The following is a 9,157-nucleotide window of genomic DNA, read 5'->3' as shown; positions in this document are numbered from 1 at the left end:
AAAAGTGATGCCAAATCAGTCTCACCCTCTTGGTTTCCCTTCTGTTAGAGATCTTGTCTTCACAAGTGCATATCATCTTGGTAGGTTTCATTGCATTCAAACAAATGTTATTTCACATGTTATCCAGATTTTCTAGTTTTCTCAGGAGTAGTATTGGTCTAAAAGCAAGTAGCCCACCATTGCTTGAAGTGGTGCAATTGCTATAAAACTTCTATATCTAATATTCCAGTTGATTCAATAATTAAAACTTACCTTTGCCATAGACTGAATATTTGTATCTCCTCCCATATCCAGATTTCACACATTTGTTTATATAGTCAATTTTTCTTAGTTTTTAGTCAATTTTGTTACTTTTTGCATGCTTTATTTATTTATTTATTTATTTTTAACAGCTTTATTGGAGTATAATTGCTTTACAATGGTGTGTTACTTTCTGCTTTATAACAAACTGAATCAGCTATACATATACATATGTTCCCATATCTCTTCCCTCTTGCACCTCCCTCCCTCCCACCCTCCCTATCCTACCCCTCTAGGTGGTCACAAACCACCAAGCTGATCTCCCTGTGCTATGCGGCTGCTTCCCACTAGCTATCTATTTTACGTTTGGTAGTGTATATATGTCCATGCCACTGTCTCACTTTGTCACAGCTTACCCTTCCCCCTCCGCATATCCTCAAGTCCATTCTCTAGTAGGTCTGTGTCTTTATTGCTGTCTTACCCCTAGGTTCTTCATGACCTTTTTTTTTTTCCTTAGATTCCATATATATGTGTTAGCATACGGTATTTGTTTTTCTCTTTCTGACTTACTTCACTCTGTATGACAGACTCTAGGTCCATCCACCTCCCTACAAATAACTCAATTTCTTTTCTTTTTATGGCTTAGTAATATTCCATTGTAGTTTTTTAAATTGAATGCTGAAATCCTAACCTCCAACATGATCGTATTATGAGGTGGGGCCTTTGGGAGGTAATTAGGTCATGAAGAAGGAGTCTTCAATAATGAGATTAGTACCCTTTTAAAACAGACCTCAGAGAGCTCCCTTGCCCTTTCTGCCCTGTGAAAACAAAACAAAAAGATGGCCATCCTTGAACCAAGAAGTGGGTCCTTACCCGACACCAGATCTACTGGTGACGTGATCTTGGACTTCCCAGCCTGTAGGACTGTGAGAAAGAAATTTCTGTTGTTTGTAAGCCACACAGTCTATAGTACTCTGTTATAGCAGCCTGAATGAACTGAGACATTCTTGGTACTAATTATAAATATTTGCATAACATATTTAAGAAAAAACAATTTATTTTAATATTTAAAGTTATGTAATCACTTTGGCATATAAAGTTCCACTCAAAATTAATTGCCATAATTATCTGTTGTAGAGTAATGCAACCCCAGATATCCTCAGAAATCTGTGCTGTAGACAGAAACATTAATTTGCTTTTAGCTACTAAACTGTGAATAACAGATCTTATTCATAAATTATGGCCACTAAAAGTAATACTATTTTTGTTTTTTTCTGCCACTCTGAAAATCATTTCAAATGGCTTTGGTAGTTTGTGCTTCCTTAAATTAAGGTATCTTCCTTGGCTATCACTATTTAAATACCTAGGGGTTATTTATTTACTGGTTGATTTACTGATACATTTAATCATTCAAATGTTTATTGACCATCAACTTTGCATTATGTGCATTGCTAGGATGCTGTGTATACAGTGGCGAGTGAAACAGGCAAAGAACTAAAATGCAATAAAGTTAAAGCCATAATTGAGAAATGTGCATATTGTAAAAGGAGCAAAGAAAAAGAGACTAACTCTGCCTGGGCAAGTCAACAAAAGATTCACAGAGTATTGCTAGCCTTTGAACTGAGCCTTGAAAAATCATTAGGAGTTTTCAAGTCTGATGAGTCCTATGGGCTCACATAAAGTGGTTACTAAGTCATTCCATGAGAGATCTTGAAATGATTATTAGCAGCTTAGCATGTGAAAAGGGCCCAAAGCTGGAGAAAGACTAACACTGAAGAATTCCACTCAATTCTGCATGACTAGAACTTGAGGGTTGGATAGTGATGGTGGCAGTTAGCAGAAAAATGGTGAGAAATAAGACGAGAGAGAAAAACTTGAGTATGATGGGTGTTAAAGGCCATGGTAGCAAGTTTGGCCTTCATTTTGTAGGAAGCGGATAGCCATTTAAATGTTTTAAACTGAATTCTGGTTGCATCATAGAGAATGGTTTGGAAAGGGACAAGACTTGGAGGCATGGAAGCCAGGAAGCCAGGAGACTATTGCAGTGATCTAGGTGAGAGCCAGGGAGGAGGAATGGAGAGGGGAGATAATGAGCTCACTGCTATCTGTGTTACCTATTACCTCTGCTTCTATCCATACTCCTTCTTCTTTTCTCATTCATAACTATAATCCATGAGGCTACTCCCTTTCCAATAATTTATTTTATTATTTTTAATATTTAACTGGCAATCATATTTCTATTTCACTCTCTCAAAGTAATTCCTATCACAATACTTCTTTTCAAATACCCAACTTCACTGAAATAAGATTCTTGTTTATATTTTGCTAAATTTTAAATATTTTAACTATCTAACTTTAAATAATGTTCAGTCACATTGAACAACACAGATTTTATAAAGAATTTTATGAAGTGGATGCCTCACAAATATATTCCAACTATGGTGAGGCTTAATTTTATCAATATATTTTTAGTCCTGCAATATGAATACAATTAGTTTTTCTCTCTCTCAGTCACACATATATTTCACATAGAGGATATTCCAAAGTCATCTTACAATATGAACCATAGAAATTTAATTTGATGGAAGAATCAGATTGTACTCAAAAGAGAAACAATAAATGACCCAAAAAGGGGGAAAAAAGCTTTCATTTTTTAATAATGTCATTTATCAACTCATTAATTATATTAATAACTTAAATTTGTAAGAGACTTTACAATTTTAAATGGTTTCACGTTCATTTTCCAATTTTAATTAAAAGAAGAACAGTTGTAAAAATGTAGTTAATAATGTGACATTATGGGTCTTAATGTGGAGATAATATCCATTATTTTCAGGATTCTTTAATTTTTTTAATTATTAGAGTGGCACTTGCTGAGTACCTACTATGTGTTTGTGTTTATTTTAAATGCACTGGTAAACAGTAATGGATTTATACAAAGTCCCCTCCTTAATTATCTTATAATTCTATTTTCCCACTGGGGAAATACAAATGGTTGAATAAACATATCATTTAGTGTTAGCAAGGACAATAGTGTGAATATCTAGAGACACACTTTTTATTAAGTTTGGGATATTGAGTCTAGAAAAGGTCTAGATTTATATTATAGCTTTTCATTTCTAAGCAATGCCTTGAAAAAATAATCCTCCACAATTTTAAGGGAACTGCTTTAATTTTAGTGTATAATATTGTCAAGAGAGAGTTTTACTATATTACATTATATACGACAATGTATTTTATTTCTAAACTAATAACATTCTAAACTAATAACACTAAACATTATGCTTAGTGGAAATATTAGCTTTCATATTGCAGACAGAACTTGTTCTGTTCAGGAACTGATTAACCAGGTATGGTTTTCTTATGAACTTTTATTGCCTTAATTCTAGCCATATTCCTAATTCTTATTAATGCTACTACCAGATGGATGAAAAAGAGAAAAGTTTTAAGAAGTCGGTTGTATTGCATGCCTTTCCAATTTTTTCTGATATTTTTACTCTAAACAATGCATATTCCAGCGAGGAGTGAAAGGATTTGTGAGCATATGGGTCCTCATCTGTTGCCACCTGTGAAAATTTGCATTAATCTTTAAATTCTTTCCCTGTTTCCCAAAAAACATTGACAAAGTTAATCATACACAAAGTTAATTAGAATTTAGTTCTGCTAAAATATCTCATCATCTTCAGCAATTCTCTGTACCGCCGGAAGATGCAGTTTAGACAGAATGACTGCACTGATGCTTATCGAAGTAATTGAAAAATGGGAGGGGGTTATTTTAAATTTAATCATTTTTAAGCTCCAACTGTGGAGTATGCTATGAATTGAATTGTGTAACACAACAAGATATACTGAAGCTGTAACCTCCAGTACCTATGAATGTGACCTTATTTGGAAATAGGGTCTTTGCAGATATAATCAAGTAAATATTCAATCATTAGGGTGGGCCCTATCAATATGACTGGTGTCTTTATAAGAAGAAGAGGGGAGACACAGACATAGACATACAGGGAGAATGCTATATGAAGATAGAGACAGTAATGGGAGTGATAGAGCTGAAAGACAAGGGTTTTCAGGACCCGTGGATTGCTGGCCACGAGCAGAAGGCAAGGAATGATTCTACCCAGAGTACCAGAGGGAGCATGGCCCTGTTGACAGCTTAATTTCAGGCTTACAGCTTCCAGAAGGGTAAGAGGATAAATTTCTGTTGCTTTAAGCCATCTGGTTTGTATACTTTGTTAAAATAGCCACACAAAACTAATATAGAGCGTAAGCACATTATTTTCTTCAAGAGAATAAAGAGCATACAGGCATGTAACTCCAAGTTTACAGGGTTGGATGGGGCCAAGAGGTAGGTGCTTAACAGTGGTCAGTAACTCTGTGCTTCTAAGACATAGTCTGGTTCAAGTAAAGGAATGATTGTTGTTTTCTAATTAGCTGCAAGGAGGTGGATGCTCCTTTTTTTCCTGACTCACTTTTTTTTAAGTAAAGTTTTCACTTTAAGATAATTGTAGATTCACATCAATCAAAACTTTTGGATACTACTGTATTTCCCTGGATTTCATAAAGTAAGAGATCAAAGAGTTAAGCAAAAAGATAAATCTGATCTCATTATGTGAGACTCTTAAATTTAAAATAATGATTAAAGAGGAGTGAATGTTATCACAAATGGAGTTATGACTGATTATGAATAATAATATGAAGGAAGAAAAAAGCACCCAAAGCAGTCACTGAAACTGTAAATGAAGCTTTCTCTTGAACCTAGATTTGTAAAGTGCCGTGATTGTATCGAAGAAGACTTTGAGGAGAGTTTTTAGGCAGGTGATGGCCAAAATGAACTGAATTTGGGGAAAAGGATATAATATTGATGGGTGACAAGAAGATCTTATTGTTAAAGCTCTCTTCTGCTCTTTCAACACTAATCATCATTGAAGAGGATTTTAAAATGTCACTAAAAGTAATTGAAAGAAATGTGTGTATAAGGTGAGAAAGGATTTACCTGCTCTGAACAAATCTGTCAGTGAAATCACCAAACTTCACTTTTTATCAGGAATCATGGGGAAATATATAGATGTTGCCAACTTTTAGAGTATAATTGATTAAAGCAGTGATATTTAGCCTAGAACATAAAAAGAAGGCATAACAGTTTTTAAAAACCTTGGAATTTGGGATGATATCAGAAAATGGCAGAGTAGGAAGCTCCAGGCTCTTGTTCTCCCACAGAAATAATTATTTTAAAAAAAACTAAGTACTGGCTAAAATAACTTCATAGGAGTCCTAAAAAATAAATGATGATCAGATATATGATACATGATTTCATATGATATCAGATAAATGATTTACAAATGTTGTCTTTTCACTATTATAATGTCATTTGATGCACAAAAGCTTTTAATTTTAATGAAGTCTAGTTTATTTCTTTTACTGATTGCATGTGCTTTAAGCGTCTTTGTCACCTATAGCAACAATAAATTTTAAAGTGCAATTTCTAGTCACATTATCACCAATCTTCACGCTAGAGGCTTATTTACCTAAGTTCCTATTACTTAAGTTCCTATTACTTAAGTTCCTATTACATCATACCCAGCCTTCAACAAAAAATTACAAAGCATATTGAGAGGCAAGTAAAAAACATGGTCTGAAGAGGCAAAGCAACATCAGAAGTATATTCAGATATGGCAGAGACATTGAAATTATCATACTGAGAATTTTAAATACTTATGATTAAAATGTTAATGGCTGTAATGGAAAAAATAGAAAGCATGCAAGAACAGATGGATAATGTAAGCAGAGACATATAAAATCTAAGAGAGAATCCATAGGAAATGCCATAAATCAAAAACACTGTAACAGAAATGAATAATGCCTTTGTTGAGCTCATCAGGAGACTGGAAATAGCTGAGGAAATAATCAGTGTGCTTTAAGATATGTCAATAGAAATTTCCTAAACTGAAATACAAATAAAAAAATAATTGAGAAACAGAACATCCAAGACATATGGAACAACTTTAAAAGATATGACATGCATAATTAGAATGCCAAAATGAGAAGAGAGAATATAGCAGAGGAAGTATTTGACATAATTGTAACTAAAATTAATGATAGACACCAAACTGAAGACCAAGAAGTCTCAGAGAACACCAAGAAGAATAAATACCAAAAGTACCAGACATAGATATATCTTATTCAAAACTCAGAAAAGCAAATACAAAGAGAACAACTTGAAAGAGGTTGGCTGGGGTGAGGGTGAGGAGGAGACATGATATTTCTATAGAGACAAGAATTACAGAAGCCTTCTCGTTAGAGACCAAGAAAGCAAGAAGAGAGAGTACAATAAAATATTTAAAGTGTTGAAAGAAATAAACTACTAAACAAGAATTCAATATCCTAGTTCTGTGGAAAATGCCAATGGTAATTTGATAGGCATTGCATTGAATCTGTAGATTGCCTTGGGTAGTATACTCATTTTAACAATATTGATTCTTCCAATCCAAGAACGAGTTATATCTTGCTATCTGTTTGTGTCATCTTCTATTTCTTTCATCAGTGTCTCATAGCTCTCAATGTCACTGAAACTTCATTAGTGCAGTTTAGAGGAAATGCTTAAGATTTGGCATACAGTAAGTCCCCTACATATGATCCTTCAAGTTGCGAACTTTCAAAGATGAGAATGTGCGTTCGCATGTCCAGTCACCTAAGTTAGTTCACGTGTCTGGCATACATTGTCATGTGCATGCATCCTCTACAAGTGGTTGTGGTTTTGTGTACTTTACTGTATAGAGTACAGTAGTACAGTATCTTTATTTCAAGCCCAGGATGTCTGGAAGCAAGCGTAAAAGCAGCAGTGATATAGCTGGTACTGTACTGTACTTTTCAAGATACTGTAGTGTAAAGATTAAAAATGTTCTCTTTATTTTTTGTGTTTGTTTTTTATGTATTTTTGTGTGAAAAGTCTAAATCTATTACAGTACAGTACTGCATAGCCAATTGTGTTAGTTGGGTACCTAGGCTAACTTTATCGGACTTATGAACAAATTGGACTTACAAACTGTGCTCTTGGAAGGGAACTGGTTGGTATGTAGGGAACTTACATACATATTAAGCGATAAGAGGCACAATGTTTTCCATACAGTTTCATGTATAAATATTGATATGCACTTGGGCCAGAGCTGTGATGGATCAGCCGATATGCACCATTTTTTTGTCAGGGATGATACCGTCTCTGCCCTTTGAGCACTGGAGGGAGAGTTGCCCCATGCACTTCATCCTCCAAGGCACTGCCCTCGCGGGGAGGGGCTGCTTTGGATCTTGCCATGGCACTGCTCGCTGACGTCCCGGTTGTTGGCTTTGTCACTCATTTTATTTCCTGCCCCTTTTGCCCTGTCATCTCACTCTACCTCACACTTGGGGAAAGAGGTCCTGCTGCATTCGCCCAGCACCGGGAACATCATCACGAACTCTGACGGACACGGGGCCGGGCAGGTCCAGGCTGCCGGACCTCACAGCCGTGGGGATCTGGTCAGTGGTCGGGTATCTCAGACTGGGTCCTGAGCTGAAGCTGGACACAGACTGGGTTTCCGAGTCATTTTCAGACACAGAGGTGCTACATTTGTCATCTTGAGAAGCCTCGGAGGCCACAGAAATGGCATCCAGCTCGGGCTTGCACCCCGACAGGTTCTCTGTGGTCGCGCTGCCACCTTTGGCCCTGATGCCGCGGCTGTGAGGCCCTAGTCGCACTGGCGTGCTGCTTCTCGTGCATCGTGTCCGAGATCGTCTCCAGGTTCCTCAGGGCCATCTTGTATTCGCCCTTCACCATGACAGCTTGGCCTACAGGTCGTCCACTATCTTCCTGAGTTTGTCCTCCAGCTGCCACATGCGGTCCATGGCCGTGTTGTACCTGGTCGCAGGCTCCTTGCGCAGTCTTGGTCAGCTTCGCCTCCATGACCCTCTGCGTGGCTGATTCAGCATCTCCTGCGAGGCCGAGTCGAACTGCCGCTTGCCATCCTCCAGCAGGCACTGCTCGGCCACGGGGATAGTCTCCGTGGCGGCTCAGGAGGTCCTGCGTGGTTCTCAGAGCTTCCAGCTGAGCCAGCCTCGCCGCCCTCCGCACCTCCCAGTAGGGCTTCGGATCTTCCACGGCTTTGCGAGTTTTCTTCACCAGCTTGTCCGGTTTCACCGTCGCTTCTACCAGAACAGAGCAGAACTTGTGACAGATGTCCTCAAGTTCAGTTTCGCGTCTGTTGATGTCATCTGTGGATTGATTGAATGTCGTTAGTTCTCCCTGGATCCGGGGGTCCACCTTCCTCCTCCTCCTGCCCCAGCTCCATCCCTTCCTTCTCTTCCTCAGAGTACGAGTCCCCCTTTGGAGGGACCGCGGGGAGTGGTGGCCGCGGGCTCTGCCCCACCCGACGCTATCAGGAGGCACTGCTGGCTTGTGTAGTTTTAAAGAACAGCAAGAACCACAGGGCCAAAAAAAAGTAAGCAAAACAAGAGAGTCAGGAAAGGAAGATGGACAGACATATAAGAACGAGATTACATAGAACTTCACAAGCCATAAAATATTTGGATTATATTCTAAATCTGAAGGGAAACCATGAATCAAGATACTCTAATTTATATATTTTTTCTTTTGCTAATACATTACTGAGGGTAAATTTATGTAGAGTGAAATACACAGATCTTAAGTGTACAGATCAATTAATATTTACAAATATATATGCCTTGCTCTCAGACCAAATAAAGAACATTTCCATTACACCCAAAAAGGTCCTTCACAAATATTTCCAGTCAGTACCTTTGCCCTGCTACCCTCTACCACCATGCAGACAAATAACTATTCTAATCTCTATCACCAAAGATTGATTTTTAATGTCAACATGATACATTGACAAGCTGTAAGATATACATGATGTTTATGTCC

General features: G+C 37.5%; 1 pseudogene; it reads right to left on the bottom strand.

The window, feature by feature from the left end:
* Positions 1-7,416: 7,416 nt before the first annotated feature.
* LOC115841670 (SH3 domain-binding protein 5 pseudogene) lies at positions 7,417-8,579 on the bottom strand (annotated as a pseudogene).
* Positions 8,580-9,157: the final 578 nt, after the last annotated feature.

The sequence above is a fragment of the Globicephala melas genome, chromosome X, assembly GCF_963455315.2.
Source record: "Globicephala melas chromosome X, mGloMel1.2, whole genome shotgun sequence".
In the NCBI taxonomy this organism is placed as follows: Eukaryota; Metazoa; Chordata; class Mammalia; order Artiodactyla; family Delphinidae; genus Globicephala; species Globicephala melas.
This window is presented reverse-complemented; position numbering and strand designations above follow the sequence as displayed.